A 17,883-nucleotide genomic window follows, 5' to 3' on the forward strand; every position below is an offset into this window, starting at 1 on the left:
ATGGAAAACTACTGTTCTCTAAAAAATATTGATCAGGCAGATTTCAGAAAATCCTGGAAAGATTTACAAGAAGTGATGTTGTGTGAAGTGAATAGAACCAAGAGAACATTGTATACAGTAACAGTAACATTGTACAATGATCAACTTTAATAGACTTAGCTCTTCTCAGAAATTCAATGTTTAAGACAATTCCAAAAGATTCATGATGGAGAATGTTATCCACCTCTAGAGAAAGAACTATGGAGTTGGAATACAGATTGAAGCATACTATTTCTATTTCTTTTCTTTCTTGTTATTTTTTTTTTTGCTTTCGTTGTTTTCTTTCACAACATGACTAATGTGGATATATGTTTAATATGATTGTATACATATAATCTCTATCAGATTGCTTGCCATCTTAGGAATCAGAGAGGGAGGAGAAAAAAATGAGATTCAAAATCTTATAAAAACAAATGTTGACAATGTCACTATTGGGTCTATATTCCAAAGAGATCATAAAAGAGGTGGGGAAACCCACATATGCAAAAATGTAGCAGCAATTTTTGTAGTGGTAAGGAACTAGAAATTGAATGGATGCCCATCAGTTGAGGAAGGGCTGAATAAGCTATGGTTTGTGATATGTGTAGCTTATTGTTCTATAAGAAATGATGATTTCAGAAAAGCCTAGAAAGACTTACATGAACTAATGCTGAGTGAATTGAGCAATACCAAGAGAACAATGTATAACTGTGACAGCAAGATAATGTGATCAACTGTAATGTACTTGGCTCTTCTCAACAATGCAGTAATTCAAGACAATTTCAATAGAGTTGGGATGGAAAATGCTATACACATCCAGAGAGAGACCTATAGAGATTGAATGGATCAAAACATAGTATTTGCACCATTTCTGTGTGTTGTTTGTTTGATTTTTCTTTCTCGTGTTTTTTTTTTTTCCCCTCTTGGCCTGATTTTTCTTGTACAACATGACAAAAAAAGGAAATACATTTAAAAGAATTGTACCTGTTTAACTTATATCAGATTGTTTACTGTCTTGGGGAGAGAGAGAAAGAAAAAATTGGAAAAAATCTTACAAAAAATGAATGTTGGAAACTATGTGTATTTGAAATAATAAAATACTATTGGTGTGGGGAGTAAATGTTGAAAACTAAGGGAAAAAAGAATGTTAAAAAAATACAAGTGTCTCTTGAATACTAACACTGATTATAATATGCATTGTTTAGCTCAATATCCTGTTTACTACCTACTATCTAACTCTTCTTCAGAAATAATTCTGAACTATGGACATTACCTCATTCTAACTTCATTGAATTTGGCTGATAGTCTAGTTTTAGCTTGGCTTTTATTTCTGAAATAATTCTAATTTTCCATGATTTCTTCTGGCTCTTTTTCTCCATGAGTCCTGCTCCTAACCTTGGCTTCCAATTCAGACACTGCTACTTCCTCTGGTCCCTTAAAAGTCTGAAAGATAGATCATGTACCCCTGACCACTAACTTTGTTCATTTATACTATGACTTTGATCTGCCTATGTAGAACTATCTAAGCTAAAAATCTCTCTCCTGTTATCCCAAAGTTATAGTACTTCAGTCACCATCCTATCTTCAGCTATCTTTCTCGGATCTAAAGCCAAGCAGGAAGAATGTTAACAGGCAAGCAAAAAATATTTATTAAAGGCTTGTTTTGTGTCAGAAACTGTGCTAAGCACTGAGGATACAAAAAAAGAAAATAATCCCTTTTTCAAGGAGCTTATATTTTAAAAGGAGAAGATAATACATGAAAGGATACTGAAAAGTATAAGGGAGAAGGAAGAATGCCTCCAAGAGGAGACATAATAACCAACTCCAGAAAGTCAGAAATATTTCCCAGAAGAGAAATTAAAATACAGCCAGCCTGGGGCCATTGCCCAAATATAGCACTTATGGGAGAAAGGGATGAAAATTAATTAAGGTTATTCCAGGATAGGAATCCTAGGAATTCCTGGAACCTAGGGGAAATTCCAGAGTGAGAAGGCAGCTGAATCATAGTGGTCAAGCACTAACTAACTGTGCTAAGCACAGATGGGAGCACGATATTACTATGCAGAATCTGGTGATTTCTATACCCTTAGCTTTTTTTTTTTTCCTTTTTGTGTATGGGTGGGAGGGCCAAGTGGGGAGAAGGCAGTCAAGGGTTTTAGGGTTGGATGGAGGAAGAGGGATGGCCACTATCCAGTGACAGTTGTAAGATACATTAAATGCCTCAGGAACTTCAATTTCTTGTGCTTAAATTGGCATTTCTCCATAAGCACCTGTTCATGAATTTGGAATAATGCCAGTTTGAGCAAAAGAAGTTAGAATCCTTGGTAGATTTAATAGGTAATGAATACCTGGAACATTTCATAGGTCATGGAATGGATGAATGGAATGTAAATGAATGGAATGGATGAAAAGTGATGATGCTATTTTAAAAGGTTTGGCATGCGGGGTAAGGAGAAAGAGAGATTACAACCACCTAGAACTTACAATGATATCTAGGGTTTGCAAGCACCAGCTAACTATTGCTGCTGCTTTTTTTTTTTTTTTTTTTTGCCTCTAACTGCATCTTTCACTCATCTATTCCCACACCCAAACCCTCAAAAACTATTTCTGGTGGAGGGATAAGTTTTCAGTGTGGTTTTAGGAACTTCCGTATTGAAAAACAGCCCCATCATCAAGATACTGTCCTGAGCCTACTTTTCCCAGAAATACTTAGCATCAGAAAAAAAAATACATATATATATGATCTAAGAAAAGGAGCCACTCATATTAAAGGTGACATTTGAGACATAAGCACAGTACCATTATTGAACTAAGGTCAAGATTACTATAGGAGTAAGAACATGATATATCTCCGACTTGCCATAAATCTAAGCCTGAAATATAAGGCAGATGCTTATTTCTGCTATTTCATATTGTCTGTTATGTATTTTACAGGTCAATAAGCAGAAGACTTATTCTAGAAGTGATCATACTACTTATTCTCCTCCCCCACATATACATTCCCTACTCTGACTGGACACACATTCATTCTGAATAATTTTGAAACCTACAATGGTTTCCTTGAATTGTTCCAGTAACAGTAATCAGAAATTATATATTTGAGTTTAGCGATCTACCACTCAAACCAGAGCAAACCCCTTCCTTTTCCCCACCCTCCTGAGAAGATAGACTATATCATATGATCTATCCCTGAGACTTGAGGAAAAGGTTTTGTAAAGACAGCATGTGTATAAATAGAATCTCATCAGGAATGGGGACACAAATTTTACTCTTCAGTGTTGATATTTGGTCAAGTCACAGATAATATTTTAGGGTCTTCATACCATGTCACCTTCAAATTAACATGTTACATATTATGAGAGATCAAATAAAGGAGGTTCATTGCCCAACTACAACTTCAGTCTGATCAAAGAGGTGGATAACCAATGGTTTGATCCTTGAGTTTTGTTTTTGTTTTTTTTTTCAAAAGCAGGATACTGTCCTTCTAAAAAATCATATTATCCTGAAAAAATACAAAATAAAGTAATGGCATAAGAACATCCAATTATTTCCAATAATTAAAAACCTGAGAATATTATTTAATTTAAATTTTGTCACATGGAAATTTCTTTATACTGAATTAAAATCAAAATGCAAATAGGATTATCACACTAATATTGAGTGACATTAATTTTGCTATAAGATTATATAATATGAAGCTATATGTCTGAGGAGTTAGAGGAGTGAAGAATCATAGTGAGAAGTTACTAGTTATCTAAGGTTATCTTTTTTGTGAACTTCCTCAGTGGCAGAAAAGACTGGGACATGTTCACACTTGTTCCATCATGTAATAAAACTGTCAGTATGTAAAACTGCTCTGCCATTTGGGTGCTTCGCATTATTTGGCAAATGTCATTCTTGTTTCTAATCATGTTTCCTCAAGTGTTTTGAACTTTGTAGATGTTGATGGACATTACTGATAAGACAGTCATCAAAATCATTTAAATGCCCCTGTTATTTTCAAGGACACCACCATTTTTTCAGCCACCCAGGCTCACAACCTTAATATCATTCTTGACTCCTCCTTTTCCACCTTCTCCTGCATTCAATTACTTGCCAAATTTCATCATTTCTACATTCACAATATCTTTCATATCTATTTCTACAACTTCTAGTTCATACTCCCATAAACTGTCACCTAAACAATCACAATAGCTTTCTAAATCAGTCCTCTTCCCTCCTCCAATCTTCTCTGCATAGGACAATCCAAGTAATTTTCCTCAAAGCTAAAAACTGATCACCATCACACACACACACACACACACACACACACACACACACACACACACACACCCCTCTCAACAAACTACAATGGCTTTTTTTGGCTCTAGAATCAAATTTAACCTCCTCTGAATTTATTGCTTTTCACAATCTGTTTCCAGCTTATCTTTCCAAAATCAAAAATTCCCTTTTTACAATTCCTCACATATGATATTCAATCTCTAGTCTCCACATCCTTGTATTTTTGATATTTAGAATAAAGTGATTTCTCATATTTACTTCTTTTTTTCCTTAGTTATCTACAAAACAGCTCAAATGTTATCTTTTACAAAAAGTCTTTTTGGAGCCTCCCTCCCTCCCAGCTCCTAGTTTTCCCACACAAATGACTTGATATCTATTTTGAAAATATTTGTGAGGTTGAAACAGCAAGGTGATGTAGTAGAAAGAACACTCACCCTGGAATTAGGAAGACCTAATTGTGTGATCCTGGACAAGTCACTTAACTCTGATTGCTTCACACACCACCACCACCATATATATCTATGCATATATTGCATATAAAATATTTAGGATAGGGATTTTCATCTTTGTATAGCCAGTGATTAGCATAAAAGAGTAGAGATTTAATGAATGCTTGTTGATTGATTGGCAAGTATACTGTGAGCCAGCTCCTCTAGTTTAGAAAGCATATGAGCTCTATTTTGGTTGTAAGGCGATAAGGAGAAGGCTTGGCTCTTCATTTGTACTGTATCATATAACATGAGATCATAAATGTGGAGTTAGAAGGGATGTTAGAGATGATTGAAAGTAGGCGCATAGATTTAGAACTGGCAAGGGGCCCTAGAGACCATTTAGTCAAACTCCCTCATTTAAAGGAAACTGAATTCAAGAGAGGTGAAACGAATTGCCTGGTTTACACAGATAGAAAGTGAGAGAACTAGGATTTGTACATAGGATTTATAATTCCCAAACTAGTGCTCTTTCCACTTATACATTAGACTACTAATTGGCAGAATACTTGGTATTCTCCTTATGTTGTTTGTACTTCCTGTGATTTGGGAAAAATTAAGATAGCTCTTTTTATACTGTAAGTATTGCCTCCGAATCTAAAGACACCATATAATATCCAAGTCCACCATTAGATATAAGATTTGTGCCAGAACCAGGTGGAATATAGATAATTCATCATTTAGATGTTAACAGTTAGGCTCAGTATGACAAGGTAGGAATTAATTACAAAGATCATATGAAAGAAAGATACTATCTGCATCCTGGAAAGAACAAATAAATAGAAGTATGTATAGAATGGTTTTATATATATATATATATATATATATATATATATAATATATATATATATATATATATATTTGCATTTAATAATAGCCATGATAGGGTGGGGATAGAGGAGCAAAAAAAAAAAAAAAGAAGAAGAAGAAGAAAATAAAAGAAAGTTACATGATGACTTTATTATATATTTAAAAGAAATAGCAAGTTGTACATAATAGATTTTCAGGTTCATGTGCAATCATCTTTTTAAATTCTACTATGTTATGGAAATGTTGGCTTTACTTCATAAGGTCAAAATTAAATTTTAAAAAATGTTACAAGAAAAAAAAAGCAATGTCGTATTTACCTCTTTTGAAATAACTCCTCTGTCTTAGGCTAAGTAGAATGGTAAAATAATTAATTGCCTTTATAATTAGAGAGTTGTTTTTCAGTTGTTATTCAACTCATTATGACCCCCACCTGGAATTTTCTTAGAAAAGATAGTGAACTGCTTTTTCTTCTCCAGATCATTTTATGATGAGGAAACTGAGACAAACAAATTTAAATGACTTGTTCAGCTACTAAGTATCTGAGACTAGACTTGAACTCAAGGTTTTTTTGCTTCCAAATTCAGCATTCTTATCTACTGCACCACTTAGCTGTCCTAGGTGGAATTAGAATATCTGGATTTACATGCTTTCTTTATGACAGAAAATAAGTCTTTGAACCTCACTAGCTTAAAAGGCTCCTTCTAGCTATAAACCTGTAATTCCATGATTAACCTTGTATAATTCAAGCAGTTCGAAGTAAATTTGTTCATGATCTTAAGTTTTCTAAAAATCAACCTGAACTCTTTTCTTGTAAACTAAAAGAATGGAATCTCTTGTAAGAGGACATCAAAATATGTTCAAATATATATATATTTTTCTTTTTAAAAGAAAATGTTTGGTTAATGATATGTTTTATAATAATCACTTCTAAGTAAGGTAGAAGAATCTTCCCCCTCTCCAAACAGACATATATTCTATTACATCATCATAGAATATATACCTAAAGAATATTTATAAGCACAGTGCACAATTTACTAATTGAAGATAGAATGTATCTGATTGCTCCTGATAGTTTGGAACTAATCTATTTGTACCTCCTTGTTCCCTTCTATCAGAAGAGAAAGAGAGAAAGATCCATTTCACGTTCATGAGAAAGTGAAGAGAAGAAAGTTTTGTTTTGTTTCCCCTTAATGGATACTGGAGAGATTTTACTTTAGCCTCTCCCATGAAGAGATGGTTATAAGAATTTCTTTTCCTTGTCATCGAATGGAGAGTTAATGGCCAGAAGAGGGAAGGACCATATTGTACCAGGCATGCTGATAAATATTTAACAAATGACTCTTTTGGACAGGGGGATGAAAACATGACATAACTTTAAGTTTAATTTGCATTATTATTTCCTCCTTCACTTTCTTAAGTCTAGACAATTAACAAAATCATAACTCAAATTCTTATTTGTATCATTTGCTGATTTCTGAGATCTAAATTCTCTTAAGCCAATTCAAGCATGCCCTTGCTTACATGGAGATACTGCAACTAAAAACCCATGCAGAAGGAAAGGGATTATATGCTAATGAGTCAGGGAAATAAGTGATTATAGACTTTGCCTTTCACTGAAGTTTTTAGACCTGGTACCATCTAGGAATATCTTCAAATGACACAGAGCTAATACTCTTATTACCACTTATGAGCTTGGAAGAGCTTCAATTGTCAAGTAGTCTTTGATATGAGCTGAAAAACATAGTCTGTTGTTATTTTAATACTCATTTCTATTTTTAATAAATATATAATATTTATTTCAAAGCTATCATTTGGCCAGATCTGTTAAGATAGTAAACAATTGAAAATTTAGTCTTAACATAAGTTTCAAGTTTTCAGATTGAATGGGCTAAATGAAGAAAGACTGGTAAGACATCATTGAAAGTCCTCATGATTCAAACCCAATTGTATGTGTCTACAGTGAGTATAAAAGAGAGACCCAATGAGATATATATATATATATATTTTCATATATATATATACACATATATATATAATTATTTTTCCTCATGCATAAGTTCTGGAAAACCTACTTGTATGGTCTAGAATGTTTAGTGGCAGGAAAAAGAAGGAAAAGAGGGAATAAAAGACAGAATTTTATATAACTAAAGAAAACAAATGATTAGTTATTAGCTTTAGATTTCTGAGATGGGGGAACCAGGCAGATGAATCAATAAGACCAGGCAAGTTGTGGTTATGGTTTAGCTAGAAGTTTAGAAATTAGGAAAAAAAAAATCCTGAGGGTAAGAGCAAGAACCAAGAAGGTGAGGGAGGACTGCAGACAATACAAAAATTAATTGAAGAAACTTTGAATGTTTATCTTGGAAAAGAAAAAATTTTGAAAAAACAGGACAATTTTCAATTGTTTTAAGGACCTTCATGTGGGAAAATTAGACTTATCATATTTTCTCCAAAGAATAGAAGAAATTTCAAAGAGATAGAGTTCAAATGAATAAGATTTGGAGCTTATGTAAAGTTGCATGAGCTATTTTAGAAGGTAGTGAATTCCTCATTACTTCAAGCAGGAGCTATAGGATTTCTTGTCAATTCAACCACTCAATAGTAGTGATAACCACTGGACTGAGGAATCCCACATCACCTTTCCATGGTGGGAGAGACATGTCGAATAGTGCCTCTGGCTGTCAGACAGTAACTGAACTTTGATCCTTCAGCTCTGCCTATCTCTAATAGACAGTGCCAATTGTCTATAGTTATGTGGATTTGCAAATCTACCTAATCAAAATTAGCTTTGAGTTCCCTTCTACTGACTACCTCAATTTTAATTTTTTCATTTTTTTTCAAATTTATATATTAGTTTTTTATATTTACTTTTATAAGATTTTGATTTCATGTTTAAAATAATTACACATCTATAACATATATAGAGAGACAGACAGACAAAGAGAAAGAGACAGAGAGAAACAGAGACAGAGAGAGACAAAGAGAAGAAAATCTTCCTGGGAAGGAGGTAAGTAAGGCAAGGAGGAAGAAAATTTCAGAACTCAAAATCTTTAAAAAAATGAATATTGAAAATTATCTTTACATGTAATTAGAAAAATAAAATACTAATGAGAAAAAAATTTATTTCCATTGTTTCCCCTCCCTTCCTCCCCTCACTCCTCTCCAAGACAGCAATCAATCTGATACAAGTGATAGTTATACAATCATGTTAAATATATTTTATATATGTTGGAACAAAACCATAAGAAAGAAAAATAAGTGAAAATAGTATACTTTAATTTGCACTCAAACTCCATAGTTCTTTTCCTGGATATGGGTAGCATTTTCCATCATGTGTCTTTTAGAATTGTCTTAAGTCATTGTATAGCTGGGAAGAATAAAATCTATCAAAGTTGATCTTCTCCCTAATATTGCTGTTACTGCATACAATGTTCTCCTGGTTCAGCTCACTTCACTCAGCATCAATTCATGTAAGTCTTTCCAAGTTTTTCTAAAATCTACCTACTCATCATTTTTTATAGAATAATTGACTGTCTCATTTTGAATATAGTACATCTATATTTTCAAGGAGTGCTAGTGATATAATTTCATCATAATGGAATTGTTTCCAAACAGAAGTAGAAACATATGAGAAAGTGCTAAAATCAATGGTTTTTATGACTATCTCTGAGTAAAATGTGTGCACATATGTTTTCCATATATCCATATGTTTCTGTGTATATATGCATGTGTATAGACATACACATTGTCTATCTACATATGTGTTTATGTATATAATCTACCAAGCAAGCTACTCAGACATAAGATTCAGGATTAAGCAGGTAAATAGTTTACATTTACTATTGAAAGAAAAAGAACATAAGGTTCAAATTCACAAACTCTAATGAGAAATCTTGGCTTGCTCAGGAGATAAGAACCGAATTGCAGAATCTGTAGCAAACTGGGCCTCAAGATAGTCGTTTATATAATTGGCACAGAGCAGATGTTTTGTTGTTGTCGATGTTCAATCATCTTAGACACATCTTACTCTTTATGGCTCTATTTGGGGTTTTCTTGGTAAAGGTACTAAAGTATTTTGCCACTTCTTTCTCCAAATCAGATTTGAACCCAAATGGGGTCACAAAGAGTCAGATATAACTAATGACTGAACAACAACAGCCTATCAGAGAACACATTTAGTGGAACTAGCAACCAGCCTAGACATCCTAGTTCTGCCATTGACCTTGCCTGTCTTGAATGTATTTCTGTGCCTCACTAGTGAGAGCTGACTACTATCCTTAGCTGCCACTTTTCCCTCTCCCTGAAGACTGAAAGCATCTTTTACTCCTTGCAGAATGGGAAAAATAGCTGCTGACAAAATGGCATTACATCAGGCCTGTTTTAAAGGAGAATTCTATTGAGGTATATCTTCTAAGGTCTTCTACTACTCCAAGACTATATGATTTGGTTCTTTAGACTAGTTTCAAGGAAGGTTTGTACTGTCCAGGAAGCTGACCTAGATCAGCAAAACCTAGTGTCTTTATACTTGAAACTACTTCAAGGCAGAAATTTGGTCTTGGGGTATTTGTCTTTGCATGTAGGTCAACTAAACAGCATGAGAGAGCAATTTCCACATGGTAGACTTTTAATAAATCCATTTGAATTTAATTTAATTTAGCAAAAGGACTTTTAAGATTTTTTAAAGGCATAGCAGAGAGGTCAAATGATTACTACAGGTCAAAAAATTGGGCCCCATTAACTCTTAGCCATAAATCCTGACATGTAATGGTTACAGAAAGCTACCTGACCTACAGCTTTAAATTGTTGTTGCTGTCTTAGAAGAACTTTCTCTCTTGGGCTTCTTGTTGAATTAAAAAGGATGAAGAAAGGAAAGGAAAGTGAGGAAATAACAGAAAGGTGCTAATTATCTCTGTGGGGAACATGCTAATAAAGCAAAAGGAGTCAGAAAACCAAGTTTTTAGTGCTTTTAGTCAGGGCCACATGGTAACTTCCTCAGCTAGCTTTCTACACTCTAATTGTTTTGTCAGCTCTGTGACCTGTGATTTGAGCTTCAAGGAAGAGCTACTGTAATCTACACTTTTCCCTGAGGAATAATATACTTGTCCAGGTAAGTTAATTCTGAACTTTTTGGACCATTATGGTCCCATAAAAATATGCCCTCAAAGCATTCATTTGACTTGGTGCTCTTTTAATGCTGTTTTTTTTTCAGTTTTATTACTTGAGAACTTTATTATTGTGAACTATAAATTGTCTAGAAAAATAAGAGATTGAGAATACTGTAGTTTTAGAACTGATATATCTATAGTTACTTAATAAATGCTTGCTGGATGAATGAATAAAAAACAAATTATGGGTGAAAGAATGAATGAGTGAATGTGTAAGGGAGGGAGGGGGGCTGCCCAGGAAGACAAGTAAATCTTGAACATCAGCATTGGAGGCAGCTAAGTGGTACAGTGGATAGAGCACCAGCCTCGGGGTCAGGAGGACCTGAGTTCAAATGCGGCTTAGATATTTACTAGCTGTATGAGAGCCTGGGCAAATTACTTGATTGCTTCCGAACATCATCAAAAACATAAAACAAAACAAAACATTGAACTGTAACAGAACTTTACGTGCAAAATAGAGATTCCCTATTCTAGAAAGAGAAAGCAGCTTCTATATCTCAATTGCATATGAATAGGCCGGCAGAGGTAATAACTTGCCTCCAGAGTTTATTCTTTTTTTTGTCCCTAGCCTATCTGCTACATAATATTCCCAAAGGATCATGGAAGGTGAAACTGCCTGAACGGAAGCAAAATGGAGAAGTTTAATAAGGAAAGGAACTTCTGAGCCTGGAAGGATTTGTCAAATAGGAAGGGCAAGACTTCTTCCATCTTCTGCCTGGAGGAGACAAACCATCTTAAGAGCTGAAAAGCTGAATAAATCAGAGGGAAGAAATTTCTGCTGATCCTAAGCTAAAGGTTATAGCTGAAAGAGCTTTTGTTTCACTCCAATTAAAGAGAGAGAAAAATCACTCAGTCAAGCCAGTGGGTAAAGCCAGAACAAGTCTACAGCTGCCCATTGAAGAGTAAGTCCAGGAGGCCGGTCAGTCTGCCAACTAGCATTTCCTAAGTTATTCACTATGCGCCAAGCATCATGTTATGAAATGGGCATACAAAGAAAGGCAAAAAATCATCCAGCAGACTTATGCCCTGAGAAGAGCCTAGCAGCTGAGCAATCTACCTGTCATGTCTGACAGCCAGGAAGAAGCATCTGCCCAATCCAGTCAAACAGCATCAGAACCTGGTAAGGAGCCAGCACAACCAACCAGCTGAGATACTGATACTGCACCTTAGAAGCAATTGGCCAGCTCAGCCAGCTATTCTTCAAATACAAATATCTACAAATACTCTGTGGAGAGTCAACTCAACTGAACAACAGGGTGACTCACCAAAACCAAGTCCTGCAGTGAATGTTGTGAAGATGTTCTGAAGAGACGAAAGGCTATTGAGAGCCTGCAGTTTCCAGATTTCTAAGTTTCTTCAGCCATGTGCACCTTAGTATTTTTATACTTTAAGTTAATGCTCCCTCTTCCCATTCCTATATTCTAAATGTATCTAAAAAGAGTGTATTTTTGTTTGAGGGGAGCATGCTTTGTTACTATATTTCTTGGGGATTCTCAAGGAACACTGCAGTAATTGCTGTGGACTCTTCTGTTTCCTTTCAGTTAGCACCAATCCCATTAGACTCAAGAGCTCTTTACCTCACAAGGCCTTCCTCTAAACCTCTAAGTATCCACACTGAGGTAAATACTCATCATCACCATCATCTCAAGACTAGGAAAGAACAAACAAAAAAGGCAGGTCAAAGCTAAGCTCACTGGCCTAGATAGGACATGGGCTTTAAGTGCAATGTGCTCATAGCTCCCTGAAGGCTAGAATGGAAGATTAGAATAAGTTGTTTCTTTCTTCAGTATCCTCGTGGGAACCATTTTGATCTAGTCCTAGCATGATTTTCAGCTGTAAAATAAGAAACGAGGTGAGGCACATTTGCTTCCTCTATCACTAGGTCTTCTAACTTTATAGACACAAAGAAGACTTTTCATCATCTCAAAGTATAAACCTTTTGCCCTGAATCACACATAACTGGAAGAAGGCCCCAAAGTTCCCACATGAAATAATAACGTCAAATCTAAATATTTTATAGAATGGTACCTAACGACCAAGTCAACATTGATACACATATTTGCACACAGATTTCCCTAGTAGAATATAAACTGTTTGAAGAAAGAGATGTTTATTTTTGTCTTCATGTCACCTAGTACACAATAAATGCTTATGCTTAATAAATTATTTTTGCTTGTTTGGAAGGAAAAAAGAAAATGTTATTGTAAAATTTGATAAAGGGAGTTGGAAATAAATGATATTGATAGATCTCTTAATAGAGATAAATGGAGATGAGAGGAAATGGATAATAAAATGATGTAGGTTAATTTAATGGATTAGAAAGAAAAACAATCATTTTTATATCAAAAAACACATAATTATTTGAAATGAAGGGATGAAATATAATTTGTGCTTCTACTAAATGAGAAAAAAACAAGCATCGCTCAACATTTCAGCAGCAGTAAAAAATATATATGGTTGAAAAAGACAAGCAGGAAAATTATATTATACTTAAAAACACCATAGACAAGGTCTACTTTCTTTGTTTCCTTGTTCCCCTATGGAATTGACCCAAAAGGACCTCCTAGTATATTTATAATCCATGAAACAAGGTCTTCTAAATCCCTCTAGATTAACATAGATTAAATTTGATCCTAGTACCTGCCCTCAATGATAATTTTTTCTCTGGCTTATTGCCCTTACTTGGAATCAAAGTCATTCACTAATTATTCTCCCCCTTTTCTAAGAAGCATGTACCAGCAAAACCACTTTTTCTCTGGAACTTCAAGATTACAAACTCTTAAACTTAGAAATTTAAATTTGAGATTATCTATGAGACAATCCACAAAGTTAGAACTCCTTTCTTGGGCTGACTAGGTATGCATATATGTGCTTCTGTTATATGCAAGATACCTCTCAGTGTTCTCAGCTTATATTATCTTAATCTAAGAAAGCTTCTACTCTCATGCATGCAATTTGATTTGTATTTTAGAAGGGAAAGAGAAAAGAAGAAGTTGATCAGGGGACCTGTGATATAAGTACTTCCCTCTGGGCTACCTGGACAACCAAATGCAGCTCTCACAAATGTGCCTCTGTCAAGAGTCATATCATCTGCTCCTGGGATGAGGGAACTAACTGAATCGGTATAGATTTTCTCATAAGTTAAATGCAACTCTATAGTGTTGCCTCTGCCAGATGCTTTTGCCACAAATTGCCATCAACTCTTCCCAGAATGGAAGGGGAAGAAAAAAATGCTTACTTCTTACTTCAGTTTACAAGATACAAATTAAAGTGTAGAGAATGTGCTCTGAAAAAATAGAGAGACAGAACTCAGCTGTGTGCTCTCTTTTAGATAGCAACGAGTTATTCTCCTAAATCTTAGTAAATCAATTATCTTTAATTCTCAGTGTTCTCTCAATGAGATATCACTGAACATGCCTAGTTTTCCACAGATAACTTTAAATACCTCTTTATAAAGAGTAATGTTTTATAACCTAATCATGTTGATTTGAGAACTCATCAAACTGATCAGTGACTACTGTGATAACCCTTCTTACAGTTTCACATGATAAAACACTTGTTTCCCTAATTTTCTTATCCATCTTCAGAAGCAATTAATGATAATTTGTTCTAGAAGCATTTGGAGAGATGCAAGTGCTTGTAAATAACCACAAGATCAGAGATGGTGAGTAGGGATCATAGATAATATTCCAAAGCTTCTCTGTGTTGTGTAGAGGAGGGAGAATTAAAATTTTAAAGCAATGTGATACCAGAATCTAAGCTTTTAGCCAGAAATGGAAGATTTCTTTGATAGTACCACTTTTGAGAATTGCCTTTTGGGTAATTTCAAGTTTGAGAGCTCCCAAATGGTACAGTTTAGGAACTAGATCTTCTAGAGAATAGCAGGCATTTACCGATGTGGTACATTACTTGGAAAAGGAAGAGGATTGTCTACATTGTTCCTATACAGGATCCTACTTGGAAATTAAAGTCAGTACAAGATCTATTGGAAAGGGGATTTATTATTCAGCTGCCTTCAAAGTAGAGTTGCTTGATAAACTAAAAATCCCTTCCACGTTGACTGATTGATTTCTCCTCTGAGTGTGAGAATCTGGTTTACAATCAACCTTAAACCACAAACTCATTTTGGAAGATCTTCATTTATTTTAGGAACATATCTGAGACTTGGCTTCCCCTCTGAGGATGAAAGCAGCAAATTTCAAATACAGAAGAAGAAAAAAACACAGATAGAATAAGAGCTATAGTCACTTTAGGCTTACTTCTAGGCATCCTGATATATAGTGGTCATTATAATACCATTTTTAAAGTGTCACCATCCCATAGAATTTATCAGCAAAACATGAAGCAAATTTATAAATTAAGCTTTGTAATTTTTAAAGAGAACATGTGAAAAATCTATATATTTTAAATTACATAAAGAAAGGAGAAAATGAAATTTGTTATAAAGTATTTTATACAAAGTATTCTTTTGTATCTAATATTACTCCTAATTATAAAATCTCTGTTGATATGTCATCTCCTATTTATTAAATAATTTATCATATTGTAGATTTCAAATTATGCTGATTTTAAAATAAATTTTAAAACAGCTTTACTGATTTTAAATGACTATAAAAATAACAAAGGTGCTTTAGAAACATTTCTTTCCATTCACATTAAGTTGTTTTACTCATTTTTATCATCACTGTTTATTTTATTCTTATGACAACCCTATGAGAGGCAGGACATTATTATCCCCATTTCACGGATGAGGAAACTGAACTTCAGAGAGACCAATTCATTTGTCCATGCTTATCCATCTAATGTTAGTAGCAGGATTCAGATCTATGTTTTTTCTAAATCTATGGCTCCTTCTGTTATTTCATGTTGTTTCTTAACATTGTTTAATATGCCTATTTGGAATGCTAAATAGCCATTCTTATTCCAAACATGGCTAAATAGGTAATTACCACATCCAAATGAAGAATTCCTAATTAGGAACATCAGGATGCTTTACTATCTTTGTCACCACAATAAGGTTAATTCTAGCCTCTATGTGCCTCATGAGAAAAAGATTGCACTAAAGGTCTGTGACAGGTCAGGTTCAATTCAATTTTAAAATGCCTCTACCATAAGCAAGGAATGTGCTAGGTTCTGAAGATAGAATGGTCAAATTAATCAATTTTTCCCCCTCAGGAAGCTTCCAATGTTTAAAAAACAAAAGACAAAATGCAAATATCTATGAAACAAGGAAGAATGGGACCTTTACAAAGAAGAGACCTAGACAATGTTGGAAATGTAAGAAAAGGGAGATTGTAGGTTAGCCATCACATTGACCATTACTTTTCAAATAACTTTATGTACATATGGAATATATGGAAATTAATTAAGGTGCAGTGGTTAGAAAGCCTTCTCTGAAAATAAGAGGCTCACACAAGGCCAAGATGGCAGAAGAGCAGAAAGAAAAACAGCTGAGCTCTTTCCAAAATTTCTCCACATCCAAGAAAAAATTAATGAGTCATTTCTTCTAGCCTAGATCAGAATAGGGAGACAGATGGAGAGATCTATGGGGGATTGGGGAGCCAGTTTAGCTAATAACAATCATGTGGAGCATTCCAATACAAAGAAGGAAAAAAGGTTGAGGCTAATAAATCAAGATAGGAAGACATTCCAAACTCAAAAAGGGTGATTTGACTTTGCCAGGGCTTCTTAAATTTTTTCATTTGTGACTCCCTTTTCAGCCAAGAAATTTTTATACAACCACAGGTATATAGATATATAAAATAGGTATACAAGTCAAGCATTTATTGCTAATAAGTCATCATTTCATAACCCTCATATTCAGTTATACAACTTCATATTGGGTCACAATCCACAGTTTATGAAGCTTTGGTATAGGTGTAGATTAAGTGCTCGACCTGGAAGGTGGGTTTGGGGATAGAAAAGGGAAGTTTTAGCATAAAGAGAAGAACCTAGGTTATATATTAAAAGCAGCAGCCATTTGGCCCTGACCCCAGCAACAGAGTAGGAGATCTATTATAATCTGCAATCTAGTCTCCAGCATGTAGTGAAATGATCAAGGCAAGAATTCCAGGATAAAGAGGATTCTAGAATTCTGTCATTCAGAACCTGCAGAACTTTCCAGATGACTGATAGCAGCTGAAAATAACAGGAACCTATTAGAATTGTTAACCACAATTGTAATTCCAAATTCAGAACCAAAAATCAGGTCAGCAACATGTCCAGCTCCACCCAGAAGGGTAGGGATCAGATTTTGCTCTTCATCAGATCATTAGAGTTACTGTAAGTTTACCATCTCTGAGATCCTAGAATAAGAAAGCTCAATACCACCACTCTTACCCCATTACAACCAATCACAACAACAATAAAAAAAATCCTCACAAACCAGCAGCAGGAACAAAGAAGGCACAAGCTCATTCCAGGCATCACTTTAGAAGTACACAGAATCAGACCCTAATATAAAGTCTATAGTCAGGAAATAAAAAGAATAAGTAAGGAGTGTTGGGGGGTAAGGGGAGGAATCCCACCATAAAATTTATTATAGTGACAGGGATGATCAAAACATAAATCCAGAAAAAAACATGAATGTCTTCAAAATATCTACAAGCAAAGACTCAAGGAAAAATATAACATATGCATGCATTCACTAAAATTTTTGGAAAATAAGATGGAGCAAGAGGGGTTTTATAAAAAGAAATAGCACTAGAGGGAGAAATTTAGAAGAAATGAGAGAAATGGAAAAAAGAATTGGAAAACAAATAAACAGTTTAGAATACAATTTCTCTGAAAATTAGAATGGACCTAGAATCTGACTTCTTGAGGTAATAAAAAAAAAAACAACATAAAAATAAAATCAAAAGATTGAAAACAAAGAAGAAAATTACTTCTGTGTCACAACCAAAAACAAATATATATATATTCTATTTAAAGGAAACCTAATAAAAATGCTCATATTTCTTAAAATCAGAGGGCAAAGTAGAAATAGAAAGAATTCACCATTTACCTCCTGAAAAAAACTCCCAAATGAAATAGAAATATAGCCCAAATCCAGAATTCTAGAATCAAGGGATAAATGGAGCAAGAAACCTGAAAAAACGAATTCAAGTACTAAAAAGCCATTT

The sequence above is a fragment of the Antechinus flavipes genome, chromosome 1, assembly GCF_016432865.1.
Source record: "Antechinus flavipes isolate AdamAnt ecotype Samford, QLD, Australia chromosome 1, AdamAnt_v2, whole genome shotgun sequence".
Taxonomy (NCBI): domain Eukaryota; kingdom Metazoa; phylum Chordata; class Mammalia; order Dasyuromorphia; family Dasyuridae; genus Antechinus; species Antechinus flavipes.